Source organism: Crinia signifera, chromosome 1 (assembly GCF_055691185.1).
Source record: "Crinia signifera chromosome 1, ASM5569118v1, whole genome shotgun sequence".
Classification (NCBI taxonomy): domain Eukaryota; kingdom Metazoa; phylum Chordata; class Amphibia; order Anura; family Myobatrachidae; genus Crinia; species Crinia signifera.
The window spans coordinates 302,653,659-302,681,449 of NC_139217.1; the positions used below are offsets into that span (position 1 = coordinate 302,653,659).

Consider the following 27,791-nt stretch of genomic DNA (forward strand, 5'->3'; position numbering starts at 1 on the left):
AGAAAGGAAGAATTATGTCAGAAGTGGGATTTGAACCCACGCCACCAGAAAAGACTGCGACCTAAGCGTAGCGCCATAGACCACTCGGCCATCCTGACATATACCTATCGCACTGTTTTTAAGAAAAATTTAATATTATGAAGTGAAATTTGTGAATCTTGCACAAATTGGCTACTTTGTTTACCTTATGGGATTGATTGGATCCTATTTTAATGTACCCAAGTGGGGTTTATGTTCATGACCAATACAAAGAACATGACATTGATCTCTTTGGTAGGTTTCAGGCCCCTATTTTGACAGAGAAAACAGTGTGATCTTTTCTTGATACATAGCAAAATTGTGGATTGATTGATACATTTTTTACATGGTGGAATTGGAAACAGAATTTTGCAGAGAGTGTTCATCTAATTCTTAAGTCATTCTTTTTTCATGCAACAAGGAAGAAGAATTGAAGAACAAATAAGAAAAGAAAGAGTCATTTCAGAAGTGGGATTTGAACCCACGCCTCCAGAGGAGACTGCGACCTGAACGCAGCGCCTTAGACCGCTCGGCCATCCTGACATATATCACACTAACTTTTTAAAAAGTGATATAGTACGAAATCCCCTCTCTAACGATACAATGGTCATATTGTAGAAACTATTGATTTAAAGACTGTATCAACTGCTTTTCCATTCATTTTGAAAGTGGTTCTAATGTATAAAGTAGGATTTCTTTTCTCTTTTGAGGATTAGAATTCAAATGCCCAGAGTTTGTTTGCTGATGCATTTTCACTCACTGTTGAGTAAAATTTGTGAAGATTGCACAAACTGGCTACTTCATTTAGCTTGTGGGATTCATTGGATTCTATTATAATGAACCCAAGTGGGGTTTATTTTCATGACCAATGGCTTAGAAGAGCAGTTTTCTTAAGTTAGAAAAATGCCTCCCAAATTCTTAATTTGGGAGGTATTTTATTTAGCGAAATATAAATCAAGAAGTATGGAGCAGATAATACAAAAAGCATGATATTGATGTCAGTGGTAGGTTTCAAGCCCTTAATTGTACAAAGAATAGTGTGCTATTTTCTTGCTATATAAAAATATAATGGATTGATGCCTTTTTGAATGGTGGAAATTGAAACAGAGTTTTGCAGTGGGTGTTAATCTGATTCTTAAGTCATTTTCTTCTCATGCAAAAAGGAAAAGGAAATAGTAGAACCAATAAAGAAAGGAAGAACTATGTCAGAAGTGGGATTTGAACCCACGCCTCCAGAGGAGACTGCGACCAAAGAACACTCGGCCATCCTGACATATAGCTATCGCACTATTTTTAAGAAAAATTTAATATTATGAAGTGAAATTTGTGAATCTTGCACAAACTGGCTACTTTGTTTAGCTTATGGGATTGATTGGATCCTATTTTAATGTACCCAAGTGGGGTTTATGTTCATGACCAATACAAAGAACATGACATTGATCTCTTTGGTAGGTTTCAGGCCCCTATTTTTAAAGAGAAAACAGTGTGATATTTTCTTGATATATAGCAAAATTGTGGATTGATTGATACATTTTTTTCCATGGTGGAATTGGAAACAGAATTTTGCAGAGAGTGTTCATCTAATTCTTAAGTCATTCTTTTTTCATGCAACAAGGAAGAAGAATTGAAGAACAAATACGAAGTCCTATCAGAAGTGGGATTTGAACCGACGCCTCCAGAGGAGACTGCGACCTGAACGCAGCGCCTTAGACCGCTCGGCCATCCTGACATATATCACACTAATTTTTTTGCACAAACTGGCTACTTTGTTTAGCTTATGGGATTGATTGGATCCTATTTTAATGTACCCAAGTGGGGTTTATGTTCATGACCAATACAAAGAACATGACATTGATCTCTTTGGTAGGTTTCAGGCCCCTATTTTGACAGAGAAAACCGTGTGATCTTTTCTTGATACATAGCAAAATTGTGGATTGATTGATACATTTTTTACATGGTGGAATTGGAAACAGAATTTTGCAGAGAGTGTTCATCTAATTCTTAAGTCATTCTTTTTTCATGCAACAAGGAAGAAGAATTGAAGAACAAATAAGAAAAGAAAGTGTCATGTCAGAAGTGGGATTTGAACCCACGCCTCCAGAGGAGACTGCGACCTGAACGCAGCGCCTTAGACCGCTCGGCCATCCTGACATATATCACACTAACTTTTTAAAAAGTGATATAGTACGAAATCCCCTCTCTAACGATACAATGGTCATATTGTAGAAACTATTGATTTAAAGACTGTATCAACTGCTTTTCCATTCATTTTGAAAGTGGTTCTAATGTATAAAGTAGGATTTATTTTCTCTTTTGAGGATTAGAATTCAAATGCCCAGAGTTTGTTTGCTGATGCATTTTCACTCACTGTTGAGTAAAATTTGTGAAGATTGCACAAACTGGCTACTTCATTTAGCTTGTGGGATTCATTGAATTCTATTATAATGAACCCAAGTGGGGTTTATTTTCATGACCAATGGCTTAGAAGAGCAGTTTTCTTAAGTTAGAAAAATGCCTCCCAAATTCTTAATTTGGGAGGTATTTTATTTAGCGAAATATAAATCAAGAAGTATGGAGCAGATAATACAAAAAGCATGATATTGATGTCAGTGGTAGGTTTCAAGCCCTTATTTGTACAAAGAATAGTGTGCTATTTTCTTGCTATATAAAAATATAATGGATTGATGCCTTTTTGAATGGTGGAAATTGAAACAGAGTTTTGCAGTGGGTGTTAATCTGATTCTTAAGTCATTCTCTTCTCATGCAAAAAGGAAAAGGAAATAGTAGAACCAATAAAGAAAGGAAGAACTATGTCAGAAGTGGGATTTGAACCCACGCCTCCAGAGGAGACTGCGACCAAAGACCACTCGGCCATCCTGACATATAGCTATCGCACTATTTTTAAGAAATATTTAATATTATGAAGTGAAATTTGTGAATCTTGCACAAACTGGCTACTTTGTTTAGCTTATGGGATTGATTGGATCCTATTTTAATGTACCCAAGTGGGGTTTATGTTCATGACCAATACAAAGAACATGACATTGATCTCTTTGGTAGGTTTCAGGCCCCTATTTTTAAAGAGAAAACAGTGTGATCTTTTCTTGATATATAGCAAAATTGTGGATTGATTGATACATTTTTTTCCATGGTGGAATTGGAAACAGAATTTTGCAGAGAGTGTTCATCTAATTCTTAAGTCATTCTTTTTTCATGCAACAAGGAAGAAGAATTGAAGAACAAATAAGAAAAGAAAGAGTCATGTCAGAAGTGGGATTTGAACCCACGCCTCCAGAGGAGACTGCGACCTGAACGCAGCGCCTTAGACCGCTCGGCCTTCCTGACATATATCACACTAATTTTTTTGCACAAACTGGCTACTTTGTTTAGCTTATGGGATTGATTGGATCCTATTTTAATGTACCCAAGTGGGGTTTATGTTCATGACCAATACAAAGAACATGACATTGATCTCTTTGGTAGGTTTCAGGCCCCTATTTTGACAGAGAAAACAGTGTGATCTTTTCTTGATACATAGCAAAATTGTGGATTGATTGATACATTTTTTACATGGTGGAATTGGAAACAGAATTTTGCAGATAGTGTTCATCTAATTCTTAAGTCATTCTTTTTTCATGCAACAAGGAAGAAGAATTGAAGAACAAATAAGAAAAGAAAGAGTCATGTCAGAAGTGGGATTTGAACCCACACCTCCAGAGGAGACTGCGACCTGAACGCAGCGCCTTAGACCGCTCGGCCATCCTGACATATATCACACTAACTTTTTAAAAAGTGATATAGTACGAAATCCCCTCTCGAACGATACAATGGTCATATTGTAGAAACTATTGATTTAAAGACTGTATCAATTGCTTTTCCATTCATTTTGAAAGTGGTTCTAATGTATAAAGTAGGATTTATTTTCTCTTTTGAGGATTAGAATTCAAATGCCCAGAGTTTGTTTGCTGATGCATTTTCACTCACTGTTGAGTAAAATTTGTGAAGATTGCACAAACTGGCTACTTCCTTTAGCTTGTGGGATTCATTGGATTCTATTATAATGAACCCAAGTGGGGTTTATTTTCATGACCAATGGCTTAGAAGAGCAGTTTTCTTAAGTTAGAAAAATGCCTCCCAAATTCTTAATTTGGGAGGTATTTTATTTAGCAAAATATAAATCAAGAAGTATGAAGCAGACAATACAAAAAGCATGATATTGATGTCAGTGGTAGCTTTCAAGCCCTTTTTTGTACAAAGAATAGTGTGCTATTTTCTTTCTATATAAAAACATAATGGATTGATGCATTTTTGAATGGTGGAAATTGAAACAGAGTTTTGCAGTGGGTGTTAATCTGATTCTTAAGTCATTCTCTTCTCATGCAACAAGGAAGAGGAAATAGTAGAACCAATAAAGAAAGGAAGAATTATGTCAGAAGTGGGATTTGAACCCACGCCACCAGAAAAGACTGCGACCTAAGCGTAGCGCCATAGACCACTCGGCCATCCTGACATATACCTATCGCACTGTTTTTAAGAAAAATTTAATATTATGAAGTGAAATTTGTGAATCTTGCACAAATTGGCTACTTTGTTTACCTTATGGGATTGATTGGATCCTATTTTAATGTACCCAAGTGGGGTTTATGTTCATGACCAATACAAAGAACATGACATTGATCTCTTTGGTAGGTTTCAGGCCCCTATTTTGACAGAGAAAACAGTGTGATCTTTTCTTGATACATAGCAAAATTGTGGATTGATTGATACATTTTTTACATGGTGGAATTGGAAACAGAATTTTGCAGAGAGTGTTCATCTAATTCTTAAGTCATTCTTTTTTCATGCAACAAGGAAGAAGAATTGAAGAACAAATAAGAAAAGAAAGAGTCATTTCAGAAGTGGGATTTGAACCCACGCCTCCAGAGGAGACTGCGACCTGAACGCAGCGCCTTAGACCGCTCGGCCATCCTGACATATATCACACTAACTTTTTAAAAAGTGATATAGTACGAAATCCCCTCTCTAACGATACAATGGTCATATTGTAGAAACTATTGATTTAAAGACTGTATCAACTGCTTTTCCATTCATTTTGAAAGTGGTTCTAATGTATAAAGTAGGATTTCTTTTCTCTTTTGAGGATTAGAATTCAAATGCCCAGAGTTTGTTTGCTGATGCATTTTCACTCACTGTTGAGTAAAATTTGTGAAGATTGCACAAACTGGCTACTTCATTTAGCTTGTGGGATTCATTGGATTCTATTATAATGAACCCAAGTGGGGTTTATTTTCATGACCAATGGCTTAGAAGAGCAGTTTTCTTAAGTTAGAAAAATGCCTCCCAAATTCTTAATTTGGGAGGTATTTTATTTAGCGAAATATAAATCAAGAAGTATGGAGCAGATAATACAAAAAGCATGATATTGATGTCAGTGGTAGGTTTCAAGCCCTTAATTGTACAAAGAATAGTGTGCTATTTTCTTGCTATATAAAAATATAATGGATTGATGCCTTTTTGAATGGTGGAAATTGAAACAGAGTTTTGCAGTGGGTGTTAATCTGATTCTTAAGTCATTTTCTTCTCATGCAAAAAGGAAAAGGAAATAGTAGAACCAATAAAGAAAGGAAGAACTATGTCAGAAGTGGGATTTGAACCCACGCCTCCAGAGGAGACTGCGACCAAAGAACACTCGGCCATCCTGACATATAGCTATCGCACTATTTTTAAGAAAAATTTAATATTATGAAGTGAAATTTGTGAATCTTGCACAAACTGGCTACTTTGTTTAGCTTATGGGATTGATTGGATCCTATTTTAATGTACCCAAGTGGGGTTTATGTTCATGACCAATACAAAGAACATGACATTGATCTCTTTGGTAGGTTTCAGGCCCCTATTTTTAAAGAGAAAACAGTGTGATATTTTCTTGATATATAGCAAAATTGTGGATTGATTGATACATTTTTTTCCATGGTGGAATTGGAAACAGAATTTTGCAGAGAGTGTTCATCTAATTCTTAAGTCATTCTTTTTTCATGCAACAAGGAAGAAGAATTGAAGAACAAATACGAAGTCCTATCAGAAGTGGGATTTGAACCGACGCCTCCAGAGGAGACTGCGACCTGAACGCAGCGCCTTAGACCGCTCGGCCATCCTGACATATATCACACTAATTTTTTTGCACAAACTGGCTACTTTGTTTAGCTTATGGGATTGATTGGATCCTATTTTAATGTACCCAAGTGGGGTTTATGTTCATGACCAATACAAAGAACATGACATTGATCTCTTTGGTAGGTTTCAGGCCCCTATTTTGACAGAGAAAACCGTGTGATCTTTTCTTGATACATAGCAAAATTGTGGATTGATTGATACATTTTTTACATGGTGGAATTGGAAACAGAATTTTGCAGAGAGTGTTCATCTAATTCTTAAGTCATTCTTTTTTCATGCAACAAGGAAGAAGAATTGAAGAACAAATAAGAAAAGAAAGTGTCATGTCAGAAGTGGGATTTGAACCCACGCCTCCAGAGGAGACTGCGACCTGAACGCAGCGCCTTAGACCGCTCGGCCATCCTGACATATATCACACTAACTTTTTAAAAAGTGATATAGTACGAAATCCCCTCTCTAACGATACAATGGTCATATTGTAGAAACTATTGATTTAAAGACTGTATCAACTGCTTTTCCATTCATTTTGAAAGTGGTTCTAATGTATAAAGTAGGATTTATTTTCTCTTTTGAGGATTAGAATTCAAATGCCCAGAGTTTGTTTGCTGATGCATTTTCACTCACTGTTGAGTAAAATTTGTGAAGATTGCACAAACTGGCTACTTCATTTAGCTTGTGGGATTCATTGGATTCTATTATATTGAACCCAAGTGGGGTTTATTTTCATGACCAATGGCTTAGAAGAGCAGTTTTCTTAAGTTAGAAAAATGCCTCCCAAATTTTTAATTTGGGAGGTATTTTATTTAGCGAAATATAAATCAAGAAGTATGGAGCAGATAATACAAAAAGCATGATATTGATGTCAGTGGTAGGTTTCAAGCCCTTATTTGTACAAAGAATAGTGTGCTATTTTCTTGCTATATAAAAATATAATGGATTGATGCCTTTTTGAATGGTGGAAATTGAAACAGAGTTTTGCAGTGGGTGTTAATCTGATTCTTAAGTCATTCTCTTCTCATGCAAAAAGGAAAAGGAAATAGTAGAACCAATAAAGAAAGGAAGAACTATGTCAGAAGTGGGATTTGAACCCACGCCTCCAGAGGAGACTGCGACCAAAGACCACTCGGCCATCCTGACATATAGCTATCGCACTATTTTTAAGAAAAATTTAATATTATGAAGTGAAATTTGTGAATCTTGCACAAACTGGCTACTTTGTTTAGCTTATTGGATTGATTGGATCCTATTTTAATGTACCCAAGTGGGGTTTATGTTCATGACCAATACAAAGAACATGACATTGATCTCTTTGGTAGGTTTCAGGCCCCTATTTTTAAAGAGAAAACAGTGTGATCTTTTCTTGATATATAGCAAAATTGTGGATTGATTGATACATTTTTTTCCATGGTGGAATTGGAAACAGAATTTTGCAGAGAGTGTTCATCTAATTCTTAAGTCATTCTTTTTTCATGCAACAAGGAAGAAGAATTGAAGAACAAATAAGAAAAGAAAGAGTCCTGTCAGAAGTGGGATTTGAACCCACGCCTCCAGAGGAGACTGCGACCTGAACGCAGCGCCTTAGACCGCTCGGCCATCCTGACATATATCACACTAATTTTTTTGCACAAACTGGCTACTTTGTTTAGCTTATGAGATTGATTGGATCCTATTTTAATGTACCCAAGTGGGGTTTATGTTCATGACCAATACAAAGAACATGACATTGATCTCTTTGGTAGGTTTCAGGCCCCTATTTTGACAGAGAAAACAGTGTGATCTTTTCTTGATACATAGCAAAATTGTGGATTGATTGATACATTTTTTACATGGTGGAATTGGAAACAGAATTTTGCAGATAGTGTTCATCTAATTCTTAAGTCATTCTTTTTTCATGCAACAACGAAGAAGAATTGAAGAACAAATAAGAAAAGAAAGAGTCATGTCAGAAGTGGGATTTGAACCCACGCCTCCAAAGGAGACTGCGACCTGAACGCAGCGCCTTAGACCGCTCGGCCATCCTGACATATATCTCACTAACTTTTTAAAAAGTGATATAGTACGAAATCCCCTCTCTAATGATACAATGGTCATATTGTAGAAACTATTGATTTAAAGACTGTATCAATTGCTTTTACATTCATTTTGAAAGTGGTTCTAATGTATAAAGTAGGATTTATTTTCTCTTTTGAGGATTAGAATTCAAATGCCCAGAGTTTGTTTGCTGATGCATTTTCACTCACTGTTGAGTAAAATTTGTGAAGATTGCACAAACTGGCTACTTCCTTTAGCTTGTGGGATTCATTGGATTCTATTATAATGAACCCAAGTGGGGTTTATTTTCATGACCAATGGCTTAGAAGAGCAGTTTTCTTAAGTTAGAAAAATGCCTCCCAAATTCTTAATTTGGGAGGTATTTTATTTAGCAAAATATAAATCAAGAAGTATGAAGCAGACAATACAAAAAGCATGATATTGATGTCAGTGGTAGCTTTCAAGCCCTTTTTTGTACAAAGAATAGTGTGCTATTTTCTTTCTATATAAAAACATAATGGATTGATGCAATTTTGAATGGTGGAAATTGAAACAGAGTTTTGCAGTGGGTGGTAATCTGATTCTTAAGTCATTCTCTTCTCATGCAACAAGGAAGAGGAAATAGTAGAACCAATAAAGAAAGGAAGAATTATGTCAGAAGTGGGATTTGAACCCACGCCACCAGAGGAGACTGCGACCTGAACGTAGCGCCATAGACCACTCGGCCATCCTGACATATACCTATCGCACTATTTTTAAGAAAAATTTAATATCACGAAGTGAAGTTTGTGAATCTTGCACAAACTGGCTACTTTGTTTAGCTTATGGGATTTATTGGATCCTATTTTAATGTACCCAAGTGGGGTTTATGTTCATGACCAATACAAAGAACATGACATTGATCTCTTTGGTAGGTTTCAGGCCCCTATTTTGACAGAGAAAACAGTGTGATTTTTTCTTGATACATAGCAAAATTGTGGATTGATTGATACATTTTTTACATGGTGGAATTGGAAACAGAATTTTGCAGAGAGTGTTCATCTAATTCTTAAGTCATTCTTTTTTCATGCAACAAGGAAGAAGAATTGAAGAACAAATAAGAAAAGGAAGAGTCATGTCAGAAGTGGGATTTGAACCCACGCCTCCAGAGGAGACTGCGACCTGAACGCAGCGCCTTAGACCGCTCGGCCATCCTGACATATATCTCACTAACTTTTTAAAAAGTGATATAGTACGAAATCCCCTCTCTAACGATACAATGGTCATATTGTAGAAACTATTGATTTAAAGACTGTATCAATTGCTTTTCCATTCATTTTGAAAGTGGTTCTAATGTATAAAGTAGGATTTATTTTCTCTTTTGAGGATTAGAATTCAAATGCCCAGAGTTTGTTTGCTGATGCATTTTCACTCACTGTTGAGTAAAATTTGTGAAGATTGCACAAACTGGCTACTTCCTTTAGCTTGTGGGATTCATTAGGATTCTATTATAATGAACCCAAGTGGGGTTTATTTTCATGACCAATGGCTTAGAAGAGCAGTTTTCTTAAGTTAGAAAAAGGCCTCCCAAATTCTTAATTTGGGAGGTATTTTATTTAGCAAAATATAAATCAAGAAGTATGGAGCAGACAATACAAAAAGCATGATATTGATGTCAGTGGTAGCTTTCAAGCCCTTTTTTGTACAAAGAATAGTGTGCTATTTTCTTTCTATATAAAAACATAATGGATTGATGCATTTTTGAATGGTGGAAATTGAAACAGAGTTTTGCAGTGGGTGTTAATCTGATTCTTAAGTTATACTCTTCTCATGCAACAAGGAAGAGGAAATAGTAGAACCAATAAAGAAAGGAAGAACTATGTCAGAAGTGGGATTTGAACCCACGCCTCCAGAGGAGACTGCGACCTGAACGCAGCGCCATAGACCACTCGGCCATCCTGACATATAGCTATCGCACTATTTTTAAGAAAAATTTAATATTATGAAGTGAAATTTGTGAATCTTGCACAAACTGGCTACTTTGTTTAGCTTATGGGATTGATTGGATCCTATTTTAATGTACCCAAGTGGGGTTTATGTTCATGACCAATACAAAGAACATGACATTGATCTCTTTGGTAGGTTTCAGGCCCCTATTTTTAAAGAGAAAACAGTGTGATCTTTTCTTGATACATAACAAAATTGTGGATTGATTGATAAATTTTTTTCCATGGTGGAATTGGAAACAGAATTTTGCAGAGAGTGTTCATCTAATTCTTAAGTCATTCTTTTTTCATGCAACAAGGAAGAAGAATTGAAGAACAAATAAGAAAAGAAAGAGTCCTGTCAGAAGTGGGATTTGAACCCACGCCTCCAGAGGAGACTGCGACCTGAACGCAGCGCCATAGACCGCTCGGCCATCCTGACATATATCACACTAACTTTTTAAAAAGTGATATAGTACGAAATGACCTCTCTAACGATACAATGGTCATATTGTAGAAACTATTGATTTAAAGACTGTATCAATTGCTTTTCCATTCATTTTGAAAGTGGTTCTAATGTATAAAGTAGGATTTATTTTCTCTTTTGAGGATTAGAATTCAAATGCCCAGAGTTTGTTTGCTGATGCATTTTCACTCACTGTTGAGTAAAATTTGTGAAGATTGCACAAACTGGCTACTTCCTTTAGCTTGTGGGATTCATTGGATTCTATTATAATGAACCCAAGTGGGGTTTATTTTCATGACCAATGGCTTAGAAGAGCAGTTTTCTTAAGTTAGAAAAATGCCTCCCAAATTCTTAATTTGGGAGGTATTTTATTTAGCAAAATATAAATCAAGAAGTATGAAGCAGACAATACAAAAAGCATGATATTGATGTCAGTGGTAGCTTTCAAGCCCTTTTTTGTACAAAGAATAGTGTGCTATTTTCTTTCTATATAAAAACATAATGGATTGATGCATTTTTGAATGGTGGAAATTGAAACAGAGTTTTGCAGTGGGTGTTAATCTGATTGTTAAGTCATTCTCTTCTCATGCAACAAGGAAGAGGAAATAGTAGAACCAATAAAGAAAGGAAGAACTATGTCAGAAGTGGGATTTGAACCCACGCCTCCAGAGGAGACTGCGACCTGAACGCAGCGCCATAGACCACTCGGCCATCCTGACATATAGCTATCGCACTATTTTTAAGAAAAAATTTATATTATGAAGTGAAATTTGTGAATCTTGAACAAACTGGCTACTTTGTTTAGCTTATGGGATTGATTGGATCCTATTTTAATGTACCCAAGTGGGGTTTATGTTCATGACAATACAAAGAACATGACATTGATCTCTATGGTAGGTTTCAGGCCCCTATTTTTAAAGAGAAAACAGTGTGATCTTTTCTTGATACATAGCAAAATTGTGGATTGATTGATACATTTTTTTCCATGGTGGAATTGGAAACAGAATTTTGCAGAGAGTGTTCATCTAATTCTTAAGTCATTCTTTTTTCATGCAACAAGGAAGAGGAAATAGTAGAACCAATAAAGAAAGGAAGAACTATGTCAGAAGTGGGATTTGAACCCACACCTCCAGAGGAGACTGTGACCTGAACGCAGCGCCATAGACCACTCGGCCATCCTGACATATACCTATTGCACTATTTTTAAGAAAAAATTTATATTATGAAGTGAAATTTGTGAATCTTGCACAAACTGGCTACTTTGTTTAGCTTATGGGATTGATTGGATCCTATTTTAATGTACCCAAGTGGGGTTTATGTTCATGACCAATACAAAGAACATGACATTGATCTCTTTGGTAGGTTTCAGGCCCCTATTTTGACAGAGAAAACAGTGTGATCTTTTCTTGATACATAGCAAAATTGTGGATTGATTGATACATTTTTTACATGGTGGAATTGGAAACAGAATTTTGCAGATAGTGTTCATCTAATTCTTAAGTCATTCTTTTTTCATGCAACAAGGAAGAAGAATTGAAGAACAAATAAGAAAAGAAAGAGTCATGTCAGAAGCGGGATTTGAACCCACGCCTCCAGAGGAGACTGCGACCTGAACGCAGCGCCTTAGACCGCTCGGCCATCTTGACATATATCACACTAACTTTTTAAAAAGTGATATAGTACGAAATCCCCTCTCTAACGATACAATGGTCATATTGTAGAAACTATTGATTTAAAGACTGTATCAATTGCTTTTCCATTCATTTTGAAAGTGGTTTTAATGTATAAAGTAGGATTTATTTTCTCTTTTGAGGATTAGAATTCAAATGCCCAGAGTTTGTTTGCTGATGCATTTTCACTCACTGTTGAGTAAAATTTGTGAAGATTGCACAAACTGGCTACTTCCTTTAGCTTGTGGGATTCATTGGATTCTATTATAATGAACCCAAGTGGGGTTTATTTTCATGACCAATGGCTTAGAAGAGCAGTTCTCTTAAGTTAGAAAAATGCCTCCCAAAATCTTAATTTGGGAGATATTTTATTTAGCAAAATATAAATCAAGAAGTATGAAGCAGACAATACAAAAAGCATGATATTGATGTCAGTGGTAGCTTTCAAGCCCTTTTTTGTACAAAGAATAGTGTGCTATTTTCTTTCTATATAAAAACATAATGGATTGATGCATTTTTGAATGGTGGAAATTGAAACAGAGTTTTGCAGTGGGTGTTAATCTGATTCTTAAGTCATTCTCTTCTCATGCAACAAGGAAGAGGAAATAGTAGAACCAATAAAGAAAGGAAGAACTATGTCAGAAGTGTGATTTGAACCCACGCCTCCAGAGGAGACTGCGACCTGAACGCAGCGCCATAGACCACTCGGCCATTCTGACATATAGCTATCGCACTATTTTTAAGAAAAATTTAATATTATGAAGTGAAATTTGTGAATCTTGCACAAACTGGCTACTTTGTTTAGCTTATGGGATTGATTGGATCCTATTTTAATGTACCCAAGTGGGGTTTATGTTCATGACCAATACAAAGAATATGACATTGATCTCTTTGGTAGGTTTCAGGCCCCTATTTTTAAAGAGAAAACAGTGTGATCTTTTCTTGATACATAGCAAAATTGTGGATTGATTGATACATTTTTTTTCATGGTGGAATTGGAAACAGAATTTTGCAGAGAGTGTTCATCTAATTCTTAAGTCATTCTGTTTTCATGCAACAAGGAAGAGGAAATAGTAGAACCAATAAAGAAAGGAAGAACTATGTCAGAAGTGGGATTTGAACCCACGCCTCCAGAGGAGACTGCGACCTGAACGCAGCGCCATAGACCACTCGGCCATCCTGACATATACCTATCGCACTATTTTTAAGAAAAATTTTATATTATGAAGTGAAATTTGTGAATCTTGCACAAACTGGCTACTTTGTTTAGCTTATGGGATTGATTGGATCCTATTTTAATGTACCCAAGTGGGGTTTATGTTCATGACCAATACAAAGAACATGACATTGATCTCTTTGGTAGGTTTCAGGCCCCTATTTTGACAGAGAAAACAGTGTGATCTTTTCTTGATACATAGCAAAATTGTGGATTGATTGATACATTTTTTACATGGTGGAATTGGAAACAGAATTTTGCAGATAGTGTTCATCTAATTCTTAAGTCATTCTTTTTTTCATGCAACAAGGAAGAAGAATTGAAGAACAAATAAGAAAAGAAAGAGTCATGTCAGAAGTTGGATTTGAACCCACGCCTCCAGAGGAGACTGCGACCTGAACGCAGCGCCTTAGACAGCTCGGCCATCCTGACATATATAACATAAACTTTTTAAAAAGTGATATAGTACGAAATCCCCTCTCTAAAGATACAATGGTCATATTGTAGAAACTATTGATTTAAAGACTGTATCAACTGCTTTTCCATTCATTTTGAAAGTGGTTCTAATGTATAAAGTAGGATTTCTTTTCTCTTTTGAGGATTAGAATTCAAATGCCCAGAGTTTGTTTGCTGATGCATTTTCACTCACTGTTGAGTAAAATTTGTGAAGATTGCACAAACTGGCTACTTCATTTAGCTTGTGGGATTCATTGGATTCTATTATAATGAACCCAAGTGGGGTTTATTTTCATGACCAATGGCTTAGAAGAGCAGTTTTCTTAAGTTAGAAAAATGCCTCCCAAATTCTTAATTTGGGAGGTATTTTATTTAGCGAAATATAAATCAAGAAGTATGGAGCAGATAATACAAAAAGCATGATATTGATGTCAGTGGTAGGTTTCAAGCCCTTATTTGTACAAAGAATAGTGTGCTATTTTCTTGCTATATAAAAATATAATGGATTGATGCCTTTTTGAATGGTGGAAATTGAAACAGTTTTGCAGTGGGTGTTAATCTGATTCTTAAGTCATTCTCTTCTCATGCAAAAAGGAAAAGGAAATAGTAGAACCAATAAAGAAAGGAAGAACTATGTCAGAAGTGGGATTTGAACCCACGCCTCCAGAGGAGACTGCGACCAAAGACCACTCGGCCATCCTGACATATAGCTATCGCACTATTTTTAAGAAAAATTTAATATTATGAAGTGAAATTTGTGAATCTTGCACAAACTGGCTACTTTGTTTAGCTTATGGGATTGATTGGATCTTATTTTAATGTACCCAAGTGGGGTTTATGTTCATGACCAATACAAAGAACATGACATTGATCTCTTTGGTAGGTTTCAGGCCCCTATTTTTAAAGAGAAAACAGTGTGATCTTTTCTTGATACATAGCAAAATTGTGGATTGATTGATACATTTTTTACATGGTGGAATTGAAAACAGAATTTTGCAGATAGTGTTCATCTAATTCTTAAGTCATTCTTTTTTCATGCAACAAGGAAGAAGAATTGAAGAACAAATAAGAAAAGAAAGAGTCATGTCAGAAGTGGGATTTGAACCCACGCCTCCAGAGGAGACTGCGACCTGAATGCAGAGCCTTAGACCACTCGGCCATCCTGACATATATCACACTAACTTTTTAAAAAGTGATATAGTACGAAATCCCCTCTCTAACGATACAATGGTCATATTGTAGAAACTATTGATTTAAAGACTGTATCAATTGCTTTTCCATTCATTTTGAAAGTGGTTCTAATGTATAAAGTAGGATTTATTTTCTCTTTTGAGGATTAGAATTCAAATGCCCAGAGTTTGTTTGCTGATGCATTTTCACTCACTGTTGAGTAAAATTTGTGAAGATTGCACAAACTGGCTACTTCCTTTAGCTTGTGGGATTCATTAGGATTCTATTATAATGAACTCAAGTGGGGTTTATTTTCATGACCAATGGCTTAGAAGAGCAGTTTTCTTAAGTTAGAAAAAGGCCTCCCAAATTCTTAATTTGGGAGGTATTTTATTTAGCAAAATATAAATCAAGAAGTATGAAGCAGACAATACAAAAAGCATGATATTGATGTCAGTGGTAGCTTTCAAGCCCTTTTTTGTACAAAGAATAGTGTGCTATTTTCTTTCTATATAAAAACATAATGGATTGATGCATTTTTGAATGGTGGAAATTGAAACAGAGTTTTGCAGTGGGTGTTAATCTGATTCTTAAGTCATTCTCTTCTCATGCAACAAGGAAGAGGAAATAGTAGAACCAATAAAGAAAGGAAGAACTATGTCAGAAGTGGGATTTGAACCCACGCCTCCAGAGGAGACTGCGACCTGAACGCAGCGCCATAGACCACTCGGCCATCCTGACATATACCTATCGCACTATTTTTAAGAAAAATGTAATATTATGAAGTGAAATTTGTGAATCTTGCACAAACTGGCTACTTTGTTTAGCTTATGGGATTGATTGGATCCTATTTTAATGTACCCAAGTGGGGTTTATGTTCATGACCAATACAAAGAACATGACATTGATCTCTTTGGTAGGTTTCAGGCCCCTATTTTTAAAGAGAAAACAGTGTGATCTTTTCTTGATACATAGCAAAATTGTGGATTGATTGATAAATTTTTTTCCATGGTGGAATTGGAAACAGAATTTTGCAGAGAGTGTTCATCTAATTCTTAAGTCATTCTTTTTTCATGCAACAAGGAAGAGGAAATAGTAGAACCAATAAAGAAAGGAAGAACTATGTCAGAAGTGGGATTTGAACCCACGCCTCCAGAGGAGACTGCGACCTGAACGCAGCGCTAACGACCACTCGGCCATCCTGACATATACCTAACGCACTATTTTTAAGAAAAATTTTATATTATGAAGTGAAATTTGTGAATCTTGCACAAACTGGCTACTTTGTTTAGCTTATGGGATTGATTGGATCCTATTTTAATGTACCCAAGTGGGGTTTATGTTCACGACCAATACAAAGAACATGACATTGATCTCTTTGGTAGGTTTCAGGCCCCTATTTTGACAGAGAAAACAGTGTGATCTTTTCTTGATACATAGCAAAATTGTGGATTGATTGATACATTTTTTACATGGTGGAATTGGAAACAGAATTTTGCAGATAGTGTTCATCTAATTCTTAAGTCATTCTTTTTTCATGCAACAAGGAAGAAGAATTGAAGAACAAATAAGAAAAGAAAGAGTGTCAGAAGTGGGATTTGAACCCACGCCTCCAGAGGAGACTGCGACCTGAACGCAGTGCCTTAGACCGCTCGGCCATCCTGACATATATCACACTATTTTTTTAAAAAGTGATATAGTACGAAATCCCCTCTCTAACGATACAATGGTCATATTGTAGAAACTATTGATTTAAAGACTGTATCAATTGCTTTTCCATTCATTTTGAAAGTGGTTCTAATGTATAAAGTAGGATTTATTTTCTCTTTTGAGGATTAGAATTCAAATGCCCAGAGTTTGTTTGCTGATGCATTTTCACTCACTGTTGAGTAAAATTTGTGAAGATTGCACAAACTGGCTACTTCCTTTAGCTTGTGGGATTCATTGGATTCTATTATAATGAACCCAAGTGGGGTTTATTTTCATGACCAATGGCTTAGAAGAGCAGTTTTCTTAAGTTAGAAAAAGGCCTCCCAAATTCTTAATTTGGGAGGTATTTTATTTAGCAAAATATAAATCAAGAAGTATGAAGCAGACAATACAAAAAGCATGATATTGATGTCAGTGGTAGGTTTCAAGCCCTTATTTGTACAAAGAATAGTGTGCTATTTTCTTGCTATATAAAAATATAATGGATTGATGCCTTTTTGAATGGTGGAAATTGAAACAGAGTTTTGCAGTGGGTGTTAATCTGATTCTTAAGTCATTCTCTTCTCATGCAAAAAGGAAAAGGAAATAGTAGAACCAATAAAGAAAGGAAGAACTATGTCAGAAGTGGGATTTGAACCCACGCCTCCAGAGGAAACTGCGACTAAAGACCACTCGGCCATCCTGACATATAGCTATCGCACTATTTTTAAGAAAAATTTAATATTATGAAGTGAAATTTGTGAATCTTGCACAAACTGGCTACTTTGTTTAGCTTATGGGATTGATTGGATCCTATTTTAATGTACCCAAGTGGGGTTTATGTTCATGACCAATACAAAGAACATGACATTGATCTCTTTGGTAGGTTTCAGGCCCCTATTTTTAAAGAGAAAACCGTGTGATCTTTTCTTGATACATAGCAAAATTGTGGATTGATTGATACATTTTTTACATGGTGGAATTGGAAACAGAATTTTGCAGATAGTGTTCATCTAATTCTTAAGTCATTCTTTTTTCATGCAACAAGGAAGAAGAATTGAAGAACAAATAAGAAAAGAAAGAGTCATGTCAGAAGTGGGATTTGAACCCACGCCTCCAGAGGAGACTGCGACCTGAACGCAGCGCCTTAGACCGCTCGGCCATCCTGACATATATCACACTAACTTTTTAAAAAGTGATATAGTACGAAATCCCCTCTCTAACGATACAATGGTCATATTGTAGAAACTATTGATTTAAAGACTGTATCAACTGCTTTTCCATTCATTTTGAAAGTGGTTCTAATGTATAAAGTAGGATTTATTTTCTCTTTTGAGGATTAGAATTCAAATGCCCAGAGTTTGTTTGCTGATGCATTTTCACTCACTGTTGAGTAAAATTTGTGAAGATTGCACAAACTGGCTACTTCCTTTAGCTTGTGGGATTCATTGGATTCTATTATAATGAACCCAAGTGGGGTTTATTTTCATGACCAATGGCTTAGAAGAGCAGTTTTCTTAAGTTAGAAAAATGCCTCCCAAATTCTTAATTTGGGAGGTATTTTATTTAGCGAAATATAAATCAAGAAGTATGGAGCAGATAATACAAAAAGCATGATATTGATGTCAGTGGTAGCTTTCAAGCCCTTTTTTGTACAAAGAATAGTGTGCTATTTTCTTTCTATATAAAAACATAATGGATTGATGCATTTTTGAATGGTGGAAATTGAAACAGAGTTTTGCAGTGGGTGTTAATCTGATTCTTAAGTCATTCTCTTCTCATGCAACAAGGAAGAGGAAATAGTAGAACCAATAAAGAAAGGAAGAATTATGTCAGAAGCGGGATTTGAACCCACGCCAAGAGAGGAGACTGCGACCTGAACGTAGCGCCATAGACCACTCGGCCATCCTGACATATACCTATCGCACTATTTTTAAGAAAAATTTAATATTATGAAGTGAAATTTGTGAATCTTGCACAAACTGGCTACTTTGTTTAGCTTATGGGATTGATTGGATCCTATTTTAATGTTTCCAAGTGGGGTTTATGTTCATGACCAATACAAAGAACATGACATTGATCTCTTTGGTAGGTTTCAGGCCCCTATTTTGACAGAGAAAACAGTGTGATCTTTTCTTGATACATAGCAAAATTGTGGATTGATTGATACATTTTTTTACATGGTGGAATTGGAAACAGAATTTTGCAGAGAGTGTTCATCTAATTCTTAAGTCATTCTTTTTTCATGCAACAAGGAAGAAGAATTGAAGAACAAATAAGAAAAGAAAGAGTCATGTCAGAAGTGGGATTTGAACCCACGCCTCCAGAGGAGACTGCGACCTGAACGCAGCGCCTTAGACCGCTCGGCCATCCTGACATATATCACACTAACTTTTTAAAAAGTGATATAGTACGAAATCCCCTCTCTAACGATACAATGGTCATATTGTAGAAACTATTGATTTAAAGACTGTATCAACTGCTTTTCCATTCATTTTGAAAGTGGTTCTAATGTATAAAGTAGGATTTCTTTTCTCTTTTGAGGATTAGAATTCAAATGCCCAGAGTTTGTTTGCTGATGCATTTTCACTCACTGTTGAGTAAAATTTGTGAAGATTGCACAAACTGGCTACTTCATTTAGCTTGTGGGATTCATTGGATTCTATTATAATGAACCCAAGTGGGGTTTATTTTCATGACCAATGGCTTAGAAGAGCAGTTTTCTTAAGTTAGAAAAATGCCTCCCAAATTTTTAATTTGGGAGGTATTTTATTTAGCGAAATATAAATCAAGAAGTATGGAGCAGATAATACAAAAAGCATGATATTGATGTCAGTGGTAGGTTTCAAGCCCTTATTTGTACAAAGAATAGTGTGCTATTTTCTTGCTAAATAAAAATATAATGGATTGATGCCTTTTTGAATGGTGGAAATTGAAACAGAGTTTTGCAGTGGGTGTTAATCTGATTCTTAAGTCATTCTCTTCTCATGCAAAAAGGAAAAGGAAATAGTAGAACCAATAAAGAAAGGAAGAACTATGTCAGAAGTGGGATTTGAACCCACGCCTCCAGAGGAGACTGTGACCAAAGACCACTCGGCCATCCTGACATATAGCTATCGCATTATTTTTAAGAAAAATTTAATATTATGAAGTGAAATTTGTGAATCTTGCACAAACTGGCTACTTTGTTTAGCTTATTGGATTGATTGGATCCTATTTTAATGTACCCAAGTGGGGTTTATGTTCATGACCAATACAAAGAACATGACATTGATCTCTTTGGTAGGTTTCAGGCCCCTATTTTTAAAGAGAAAACAGTGTGATCTTTTCTTGATATATAGCAAAATTGTGGATTGATTGATACATTTTTTTCCATGGTGGAATTGGAAACAGAATTTTGCAGAGAGTGTTCATCTAATTCTTAAGTCATTCTTTTTTCATGCAACAAGGAAGAAGAATTGAAGAACAAATAAGAAAAGAAAGAGTCCTGTCAGAAGTGGGATTTGAACCCACGCCTCCAGAGGAGACTGCGACCTGAACGCAGCGCCTTAGACCGCTCGGCCATCCTGACATATATCACACTAATTTTTTTGCACAAACTGGCTACTTTGTTTAGCTTATGGGATTGATTGGATCCTATTTTAATGTACCCAAGTGGGGTTTATGTTCATGACCAATACAAAGAACATGACATTGATCTCTTTGGTAGGTTTCAGGCCCCTATTTTGACAGAGAAAACAGTGTGATCTTTTCTTGATACATAGCAAAATTGTGGATTGATTGATACATTTTTTACATGGTGGAATTGGAAACAGAATTTTGCAGATAGTGTTCATCTAATTCTTAAGTCATTCTTTTTTCATGCAACAAGGAAGAAGAATTGAAGAACAAATAAGAAAAGAAAGAGTCATGTCAGAAGTGGGATTTGAACCCACGCCTCCAAAGGAGACTGCGACCTGAACGCAGCGCCTTAGACCGCTCGGCCATCCTGACATATATCACACTAACTTTTTAAAAAGTGATATAGTACGAAATCCCCTCTCTAATGATACAATGGTCATATTGTAGAAACTATTGATTTAAAGACTGTATCAATTGCTTTTCCATTCATTTTGAAAGTGGTTCTAATGTATAAAGTAGGATTTATTTTCTCTTTTGAGGATTAGAATTCAAATGCCCAGAGTTTGTTTGCTGATGCATTTTCACTCACTGTTGAGTAAAATTTGTGAAGATTGCACAAACTGGCTACTTCCTTTAGCTTGTGGGATTCATTAGGATTCTATTATAATGAACCCAAGTGGGGTTTATTTTCATGACCAATGGCTTAGAAGAGAAGTTTTCTTAAGTTAGAAAAAGGCCTCCCAAATTCTTAATTTGGGAGGTATTTTATTTAGCAAAATATAAATCAAGAAGTATGAAGCAGACAATACAAAAAGCATGATATTGATGTCAGTGGTAGCTTTCAAGCCCTTTTTTGTACAAAGAATAGTGTGCTATTTTCTTTCTATATAAAAACATAATGGATTGATGCATTTTTGAATGGTGGAAATTGAAACAGAGTTTTGCAGTGGGTGTTAATCTGATTCTTAAGTCATTCTCTTCTCATGCAACAAGGAAGAGGAAATAGTAGAACCAATAAAGAAAGGAAGAATTATGTCAGAAGTGGGATTTGAACCCACGCCACCAGAGGAGACTGCGACCTGAACGTAGCGCCATAGACCACTCGGCCATCCTGACATATACCTATCGCACTATTTTTAAGAAAAATTTAATATTATGAAGTGAAGTTTGTGAATCTTGCACAAACTGGCTACTTTGTTTAGCTTATGGGATTGATTGGATCCTATTTTAATGTACCCAAGTGGGGTTTATGTTCATGACCAATACAAAGAACATGACATTGATCTCTTTGGTAGGTTTCAGGCCCCTATTTTGACAGAGAAAACAGTGTGATCTTTTCTTGATACATAGCAAAATTGTGGATTGATTGATACATTTTTTACATGGTGGAATTGGAAACAGAATTTTGCAGAGAGTGTTCATCTAATTCTTAAGTCATTCTTTTTTCATGCAACAAGGAAGAAGAATTGAAGAACAAATAAGAAAAGAAAGAGTCATGTCAGAAGTGGGATTTGAACCCACGCCTCCAGAGGAGACTGCGACCTGAACGCAGCGCCTTAGACCGCTCGGCCATCCTGACATATATCTCACTAACTTTTTAAAAAGTGATATAGTACGAAATCCCCTCTCTAACGATACAATGGTCATATTGTAGAAACTATTGATTTAAAGACTGTATCAATTGCTTTTCCATTCATTTTGAAAGTGGTTCTAATGTATAAAGTAGGATTTATTTTCTCTTTTGAGGATTAGAATTCAAATGCCCAGAGTTTGTTTGCTGATGCATTTTCACTCACTGTTGAGTAAAATTTGTGAAGATTGCACAAACTGGCTACTTTCTTTAGCTTGTGGGATTCATTAGGATTCTATTATAATGAACCCAAGTGGGGTTTATTTTCATGACCAATGGCTTAGAAGAGCAGTTTTCTTAAGTTAGAAAAAGGCCTCCCAAATTCTTAATTTGGGAGGTATTTTATTTAGCAAAATATAAATCAAGAAGTATGAAGCAGACAATACAAAAAGCATGATATTGATGTCAGTGGTAGCTTTCAAGCCCTTATTTGTACAAAGAATAGTGTGCTATTTTCTTTCTATATAAAAACATAATGTATTGATGCATTTTTGAATGGTGGAAATTGAAACAGAGTTTTGCAGTGGGTGTTAATCTGATTCTTAAGTCATTCTCTTCTCATGCAACAAGGAAGAGGAAATAGTAGAACCAATAAAGAAAGGAAGAATTATGTCAGAAGTGGGATTTGAACCCACGCCACCAGAGGAGACTGCGACCTGAACGTAGCGCCATAGACCACTCGGCCATCCTGACATATACCTATCGCACTATTTTTAAGAAAAATTTAATATTATGAAGTGAAGTTTGTGAATCTTGCACAAACTGGCTACTTTGTTTAGCTTATGGGATTGATTGGATCCTATTTTAATGTACCCAAGTGGGGTTTATGTTCATGACCAATACAAAGAACATGACATTGATCTCTTTGGTAGGTTTCAGGCCCCTATTTTGACAGAGAAAACAGTGTGATCTTTTCTTGATACATAGCAAAATTGTGGATTGATTGATACATTTTTTACATGGTGGAATTGGAAACAGAATTTTGCAGAGAGTGTTCATCTAATTCTTAAGTCATTCTTTTTTCATGCAACAAGGAAGAAGAATTGAAGAACAAATAAGAAAAGAAAGAGTCATGTCAGAAGTGGGATTTGAACCCACGCCTCCAGAGGAGACTGCGACCTGAACGCAGCGCCTTAGACCGCTCGGCCATCCTGACATATATCTCACTAACTTTTTAAAAAGTGATATAGTACGAAATCCCCTCTCTAACGATACAATGGTCATATTGTAGAAACTATTGATTTAAAGACTGTATCAATTGCTTTTCCATTCATTTTGAAAGTGGTTCTAATGTATAAAGTAGGATTTATTTTCTCTTTTGAGGATTAGAATTCAAATGCCCAGAGTTTGTTTGCTGATGCATTTTCACTCACTGTTGAGTAAAATTTGTGAAGATTGCACAAACTGGCTACTTCCTTTAGCTTGTGGGATTCATTGGATTCTATTATAATGAACCCAAGTGGGGTTTATTTTCATGACCAATGGCTTAGAAGAGCAGTTTTCTTAAGTTAGAAAAAGGCCTCCCAAATTCTTAATTTGGGAGGTATTTTATTTAGCAAAATATAAATCAAGAAGTATGGAGCAGACAATACAAAAAGCATGATATTGATGTCAGTGGTAGCTTTCAAGCCCTTTTTTGTACAAAGAATAGTGTGCTATTTTCTTTCTATATAAAAACATAATGGATTGATGCATTTTTGAATGGTGGAAATTGAAACAGAGTTTTGCAGTGGGTGTTAATCTGATTCTTAAGTTATACTCTTCTCATGCAACAAGGAAGAGGAAATAGTAGAACCAATAAAGAAAGGAAGAACTATGTCAGAAGTGGGATTTGAACCCACGCCTCCAGAGGAGACTGCGACCTGAACGCAGCGCCATAGACCACTCGGCCATCCTGACATATAGCTATCGCACTATTTTTAAGAAAAATTTAATATTATGAAGTGAAATTTGTGAATCTTGCACAAACTGGCTACTTTGTTTAGCTTATGGGATTGATTGGATCCTATTTTAATGTACCCAAGTGGGGTTTATGTTCATGACCAATACAAAGAACATGACATTGATCTCTTTGGTAGGTTTCAGGCCCCTATTTTTAAAGAGAAAACAGTGTGATCTTTTCTTGATACATAACAAAATTGTGGATTGATTGATAAATTTTTTTCCATGGTGGAATTGGAAACAGAATTTTGCAGAGAGTGTTCATCTAATTCTTAAGTCATTCTTTTTTCATGCAACAAGGAAGAAGAATTGAAGAACAAATAAGAAAAGAAAGAGTCCTGTCAGAAGTGGGATTTGAACCCACGCCTCCAGAGGAGACTGCGACCTGAACGCAGCGCCATAGACCGCTCGGCCATCCTGACATATATCACACTAACTTTTTAAAAAGTGATATAGTACGAAATGACCTCTCTAACGATACAATGGTCATATTGTAGAAACTATTGATTTAAAGACTGTATCAATTGCTTTTCCATTCATTTTGAAAGTGGTTCTAATGTATAAAGTAGGATTTATTTTCTCTTTTGAGGATTAGAATTCAAATGCCCAGAGTTTGTTTGCTGATGCATTTTCACTCACTGTTGAGTAAAATTTGTGAAGATTGCACAAACTGGCTACTTCCTTTAGCTTGTGGGATTCATTGGATTCTATTATAATGAACCCAAGTGGGGTTTATTTTCATGACCAATGGCTTAGAAGAGCAGTTTTCTTAAGTTAGAAAAATGCCTCCCAAATTCTTAATTTGGGAGGTATTTTATTTAGCAAAATATAAATCAAGAAGTATGAAGCAGACAATACAAAAAGCATGATATTGATGTCAGTGGTAGCTTTCAAGCCCTTTTTTGTACAAAGAATAGTGTGCTATTTTCTTTCTATATAAAAACATAATGGATTGATGCATTTTTGAATGGTGGAAATTGAAACAGAGTTTTGCAGTGGGTGTTAATCTGATTGTTAAGTCATTCTCTTCTCATGCAACAAGGAAGAGGAAATAGTAGAACCAATAAAGAAAGGAAGAACTATGTCAGAAGTGGGATTTGAACCCACGCCTCCAGAGGAGACTGCGACCTGAACGCAGCACCATAGACCACTCGGCCATCCTGACATATAGCTATCGCACTATTTTTAAGAAAAAATTTATATTATGAAGTGAAATTTGTGAATCTTGAACAAACTGGCTACTTTGTTTAGCTTATGGGATTGATTGGATCCTATTTTAATGTACCCAAGTGGGGTTTATGTTCATGACAATACAAAGAACATGACATTGATCTCTATGGTAGGTTTCAGGCCCCTATTTTTAAAGAGAAAACAGTGTGATCTTTTCTTGATACATAGCAAAATTGTGGATTGATTGATACATTTTTTTCCATGGTGGAATTGGAAACAGAATTTTGCAGAGAGTGTTCATCTAATTCTTAAGTCATTCTTTTTTCATGCAACAAGGAAGAGGAAATAGTAGAACCAATAAAGAAAGGAAGAACTATGTCAGAAGTGGGATTTGAACCCACACCTCCAGAGGAGACTGTGACCTGAACGCAGCGCCATAGACCACTCGGCCATCCTGACATATACCTATTGCACTATTTTTAAGAAAAAATTTATATTATGAAGTGAAATTTGTGAATCTTGCACAAACTGGCTACTTTGTTTAGCTTATGGGATTGATTGGATCCTATTTTAATGTACCCAAGTGGGGTTTATGTTCATGACCAATACAAAGAACATGACATTGATCTCTTTGGTAGGTTTCAGGCCCCTATTTTGACAGAGAAAACAGTGTGATCTTTTCTTGATACATAGCAAAATTGTGGATTGATTGATACATTTTTTACATGGTGGAATTGGAAACAGAATTTTGCAGATAGTGTTCATCTAATTCTTAAGTCATTCTTTTTTCATGCAACAAGGAAGAAGAATTGAAGAACAAATAAGAAAAGAAAGAGTCATGTCAGAAGCGGGATTTGAACCCACGCCTCCAGAGGAGACTGCGACCTGAACGCAGCGCCTTAGACCGCTCGGCCATCCTGACATATATCACACTAACTTTTTAAAAAGTGATATAGTACGAAATCCCCTCTCTAACGATACAATGGTCATATTGTAGAAACTATTGATTTAAAGACTGTATCAATTGCTTTTCCATTCATTTTGAAAGTGGTTTTAATGTATAAAGTAGGATTTATTTTCTCTTTTGAGGATTAGAATTCAAATGCCCAGAGTTTGTTTGCTGATGCATTTTCACTCACTGTTGAGTAAAATTTGTGAAGATTGCACAAACTGGCTACTTCCTTTAGCTTGTGGGATTCATTGGATTCTATTATAATGAACCCAAGTGGGGTTTATTTTCATGACCAATGGCTTAGAAGAGCAGTTCTCTTAAGTTAGAAAAATGCCTCCCAAAATCTTAATTTGGGAGATATTTTATTTAGCAAAATATAAATCAAGAAGTATGAAGCAGACAATACAAAAAGCATGATATTGATGTCAGTGGTAGCTTTCAAGCCCTTTTTTGTACAAAGAATAGTGTGCTATTTTCTTTCTATATAAAAACATAATGGATTGATGCATTTTTGAATGGTGGAAATTGAAACAGAGTTTTGCAGTGGGTGTTAATCTGATTCTTAAGTCATTCTCTTCTCATGCAACAAGGAAGAGGAAATAGTAGAACCAATAAAGAAAGGAAGAACTATGTCAGAAGTGTGATTTGAACCCACGCCTCCAGAGGAGACTGCGACCTGAACGCAGCGCCATAGACCACTCGGCCATTCTGACATATAGCTATCGCACTATTTTTAAGAAAAATTTAATATTATGAAGTGAAATTTGTGAATCTTGCACAAACTGGCTACTTTGTTTAGCTTATGGGATTGATTGGATCCTATTTTAATGTACCCAAGTGGGGTTTATGTTCATGACCAATACAAAGAACATGACATTGATCTCTTTGGTAGGTTTCAGGCCCCTATTTTGACAGAGAAAACAGTGTGATCTTTTCTTGATACATAGCAAAATTGTGGATTGATTGATACATTTTTTACATGGTGGAATTGGAAACAGAATTTTGCAGATAGTGTTCATCTAATTCTTAAGTCATTCTTTTTTTCATGCAACAAGGAAGAAGAATTGAAGAACAAATAAGAAAAGAAAGAGTCATGTCAGAAGTTGGATTTGAACCCACGCCTCCAGAGGAGACTGCGACCTGAACGCAGCGCCTTAGACAGCTCGGCCATCCTGACATATATAACATAAACTTTTTAAAAAGTGATATAGTACGAAATCCCCTCTCTAAAGATACAATGGTCATATTGTAGAAACTATTGATTTAAAGACTGTATCAACTGCTTTTCCATTCATTTTGAAAGTGGTTCTAATGTATAAAGTAGGATTTCTTTTCTCTTTTGAGGATTAGAATTCAAATGCCCAGAGTTTGTTTGCTGATGCATTTTCACTCACTGTTGAGTAAAATTTGTGAAGATTGCACAAACTGGCTACTTCATTTAGCTTGTGGGATTCATTGGATTCTATTATAATGAACCCAAGTGGGGTTTATTTTCATGACCAATGGCTTAGAAGAGCAGTTTTCTTAAGTTAGAAAAATGCCTCCCAAATTCTTAATTTGGGAGGTATTTTATTTAGCGAAATATAAATCAAGAAGTATGGAGCAGATAATACAAAAAGCATG

At 35.8% G+C, this 27,791-nt stretch overlaps 37 non-coding genes across 37 annotated transcripts; all 37 read right to left on the reverse strand.

Moving 5' to 3' along the window:
- Positions 1–478: 478 nt before the first annotated feature.
- Positions 479–561, reverse strand: TRNAL-CAG (transfer RNA leucine (anticodon CAG)). The gene has a single exon. It is a non-coding gene; the product is annotated as a tRNA-Leu (tRNA).
- Positions 562–1,664: 1,103 nt separating this feature from the next.
- Positions 1,665–1,747, reverse strand: TRNAL-CAG (transfer RNA leucine (anticodon CAG)). The gene has a single exon. It is a non-coding gene; the product is annotated as a tRNA-Leu (tRNA).
- Positions 1,748–2,086: 339 nt separating this feature from the next.
- Positions 2,087–2,169, reverse strand: TRNAL-CAG (transfer RNA leucine (anticodon CAG)). Its single transcript has one exon. It is a non-coding gene; the product is annotated as a tRNA-Leu (tRNA).
- A 1,111-nt stretch (positions 2,170–3,280) lies between these two features.
- Positions 3,281–3,363, reverse strand: TRNAL-CAG (transfer RNA leucine (anticodon CAG)). The gene has a single exon. It is a non-coding gene; the product is annotated as a tRNA-Leu (tRNA).
- Positions 3,364–3,702: 339 nt separating this feature from the next.
- TRNAL-CAG (transfer RNA leucine (anticodon CAG)) lies at positions 3,703–3,785 on the reverse strand. The gene has a single exon. It is a non-coding gene; the product is annotated as a tRNA-Leu (tRNA).
- A 1,123-nt stretch (positions 3,786–4,908) lies between these two features.
- On the reverse strand, positions 4,909–4,991 carry TRNAL-CAG (transfer RNA leucine (anticodon CAG)). The gene has a single exon. It is a non-coding gene; the product is annotated as a tRNA-Leu (tRNA).
- A 1,103-nt stretch (positions 4,992–6,094) lies between these two features.
- On the reverse strand, positions 6,095–6,177 carry TRNAL-CAG (transfer RNA leucine (anticodon CAG)). The gene has a single exon. It is a non-coding gene; the product is annotated as a tRNA-Leu (tRNA).
- Positions 6,178–6,516: 339 nt separating this feature from the next.
- Positions 6,517–6,599, reverse strand: TRNAL-CAG (transfer RNA leucine (anticodon CAG)). The gene has a single exon. It is a non-coding gene; the product is annotated as a tRNA-Leu (tRNA).
- A 1,111-nt stretch (positions 6,600–7,710) lies between these two features.
- On the reverse strand, positions 7,711–7,793 carry TRNAL-CAG (transfer RNA leucine (anticodon CAG)). Its single transcript has one exon. It is a non-coding gene; the product is annotated as a tRNA-Leu (tRNA).
- Positions 7,794–8,132: 339 nt separating this feature from the next.
- On the reverse strand, positions 8,133–8,215 carry TRNAL-CAG (transfer RNA leucine (anticodon CAG)). Its single transcript has one exon. It is a non-coding gene; the product is annotated as a tRNA-Leu (tRNA).
- A 660-nt stretch (positions 8,216–8,875) lies between these two features.
- Positions 8,876–8,958, reverse strand: TRNAL-CAG (transfer RNA leucine (anticodon CAG)). The gene has a single exon. It is a non-coding gene; the product is annotated as a tRNA-Leu (tRNA).
- Positions 8,959–9,338: 380 nt separating this feature from the next.
- TRNAL-CAG (transfer RNA leucine (anticodon CAG)) lies at positions 9,339–9,421 on the reverse strand. The gene has a single exon. It is a non-coding gene; the product is annotated as a tRNA-Leu (tRNA).
- Positions 9,422–10,082: 661 nt separating this feature from the next.
- On the reverse strand, positions 10,083–10,165 carry TRNAL-CAG (transfer RNA leucine (anticodon CAG)). The gene has a single exon. It is a non-coding gene; the product is annotated as a tRNA-Leu (tRNA).
- Positions 10,166–10,546: 381 nt separating this feature from the next.
- On the reverse strand, positions 10,547–10,629 carry TRNAL-CAG (transfer RNA leucine (anticodon CAG)). The gene has a single exon. It is a non-coding gene; the product is annotated as a tRNA-Leu (tRNA).
- A 660-nt stretch (positions 10,630–11,289) lies between these two features.
- Positions 11,290–11,372, reverse strand: TRNAL-CAG (transfer RNA leucine (anticodon CAG)). The gene has a single exon. It is a non-coding gene; the product is annotated as a tRNA-Leu (tRNA).
- A 381-nt stretch (positions 11,373–11,753) lies between these two features.
- TRNAL-CAG (transfer RNA leucine (anticodon CAG)) lies at positions 11,754–11,836 on the reverse strand. The gene has a single exon. It is a non-coding gene; the product is annotated as a tRNA-Leu (tRNA).
- Positions 11,837–12,216: 380 nt separating this feature from the next.
- On the reverse strand, positions 12,217–12,299 carry TRNAL-CAG (transfer RNA leucine (anticodon CAG)). The gene has a single exon. It is a non-coding gene; the product is annotated as a tRNA-Leu (tRNA).
- Positions 12,300–12,959: 660 nt separating this feature from the next.
- Positions 12,960–13,042, reverse strand: TRNAL-CAG (transfer RNA leucine (anticodon CAG)). Its single transcript has one exon. It is a non-coding gene; the product is annotated as a tRNA-Leu (tRNA).
- A 382-nt stretch (positions 13,043–13,424) lies between these two features.
- On the reverse strand, positions 13,425–13,507 carry TRNAL-CAG (transfer RNA leucine (anticodon CAG)). Its single transcript has one exon. It is a non-coding gene; the product is annotated as a tRNA-Leu (tRNA).
- Positions 13,508–15,079: 1,572 nt separating this feature from the next.
- TRNAL-CAG (transfer RNA leucine (anticodon CAG)) lies at positions 15,080–15,162 on the reverse strand. The gene has a single exon. It is a non-coding gene; the product is annotated as a tRNA-Leu (tRNA).
- Positions 15,163–15,823: 661 nt separating this feature from the next.
- Positions 15,824–15,906, reverse strand: TRNAL-CAG (transfer RNA leucine (anticodon CAG)). The gene has a single exon. It is a non-coding gene; the product is annotated as a tRNA-Leu (tRNA).
- Positions 15,907–16,288: 382 nt separating this feature from the next.
- On the reverse strand, positions 16,289–16,371 carry TRNAL-CAG (transfer RNA leucine (anticodon CAG)). Its single transcript has one exon. It is a non-coding gene; the product is annotated as a tRNA-Leu (tRNA).
- A 377-nt stretch (positions 16,372–16,748) lies between these two features.
- TRNAL-CAG (transfer RNA leucine (anticodon CAG)) lies at positions 16,749–16,831 on the reverse strand. Its single transcript has one exon. It is a non-coding gene; the product is annotated as a tRNA-Leu (tRNA).
- Positions 16,832–17,941: 1,110 nt separating this feature from the next.
- Positions 17,942–18,024, reverse strand: TRNAL-CAG (transfer RNA leucine (anticodon CAG)). Its single transcript has one exon. It is a non-coding gene; the product is annotated as a tRNA-Leu (tRNA).
- A 1,124-nt stretch (positions 18,025–19,148) lies between these two features.
- Positions 19,149–19,231, reverse strand: TRNAL-CAG (transfer RNA leucine (anticodon CAG)). The gene has a single exon. It is a non-coding gene; the product is annotated as a tRNA-Leu (tRNA).
- Positions 19,232–20,342: 1,111 nt separating this feature from the next.
- TRNAL-CAG (transfer RNA leucine (anticodon CAG)) lies at positions 20,343–20,425 on the reverse strand. The gene has a single exon. It is a non-coding gene; the product is annotated as a tRNA-Leu (tRNA).
- Positions 20,426–20,764: 339 nt separating this feature from the next.
- On the reverse strand, positions 20,765–20,847 carry TRNAL-CAG (transfer RNA leucine (anticodon CAG)). The gene has a single exon. It is a non-coding gene; the product is annotated as a tRNA-Leu (tRNA).
- Positions 20,848–21,508: 661 nt separating this feature from the next.
- On the reverse strand, positions 21,509–21,591 carry TRNAL-CAG (transfer RNA leucine (anticodon CAG)). The gene has a single exon. It is a non-coding gene; the product is annotated as a tRNA-Leu (tRNA).
- A 380-nt stretch (positions 21,592–21,971) lies between these two features.
- Positions 21,972–22,054, reverse strand: TRNAL-CAG (transfer RNA leucine (anticodon CAG)). The gene has a single exon. It is a non-coding gene; the product is annotated as a tRNA-Leu (tRNA).
- Positions 22,055–22,715: 661 nt separating this feature from the next.
- On the reverse strand, positions 22,716–22,798 carry TRNAL-CAG (transfer RNA leucine (anticodon CAG)). Its single transcript has one exon. It is a non-coding gene; the product is annotated as a tRNA-Leu (tRNA).
- Positions 22,799–23,178: 380 nt separating this feature from the next.
- On the reverse strand, positions 23,179–23,261 carry TRNAL-CAG (transfer RNA leucine (anticodon CAG)). The gene has a single exon. It is a non-coding gene; the product is annotated as a tRNA-Leu (tRNA).
- A 660-nt stretch (positions 23,262–23,921) lies between these two features.
- TRNAL-CAG (transfer RNA leucine (anticodon CAG)) lies at positions 23,922–24,004 on the reverse strand. The gene has a single exon. It is a non-coding gene; the product is annotated as a tRNA-Leu (tRNA).
- Positions 24,005–24,385: 381 nt separating this feature from the next.
- Positions 24,386–24,468, reverse strand: TRNAL-CAG (transfer RNA leucine (anticodon CAG)). Its single transcript has one exon. It is a non-coding gene; the product is annotated as a tRNA-Leu (tRNA).
- A 660-nt stretch (positions 24,469–25,128) lies between these two features.
- On the reverse strand, positions 25,129–25,211 carry TRNAL-CAG (transfer RNA leucine (anticodon CAG)). The gene has a single exon. It is a non-coding gene; the product is annotated as a tRNA-Leu (tRNA).
- A 381-nt stretch (positions 25,212–25,592) lies between these two features.
- On the reverse strand, positions 25,593–25,675 carry TRNAL-CAG (transfer RNA leucine (anticodon CAG)). The gene has a single exon. It is a non-coding gene; the product is annotated as a tRNA-Leu (tRNA).
- Positions 25,676–26,055: 380 nt separating this feature from the next.
- TRNAL-CAG (transfer RNA leucine (anticodon CAG)) lies at positions 26,056–26,138 on the reverse strand. The gene has a single exon. It is a non-coding gene; the product is annotated as a tRNA-Leu (tRNA).
- A 660-nt stretch (positions 26,139–26,798) lies between these two features.
- TRNAL-CAG (transfer RNA leucine (anticodon CAG)) lies at positions 26,799–26,881 on the reverse strand. Its single transcript has one exon. It is a non-coding gene; the product is annotated as a tRNA-Leu (tRNA).
- Positions 26,882–27,791: the final 910 nt, after the last annotated feature.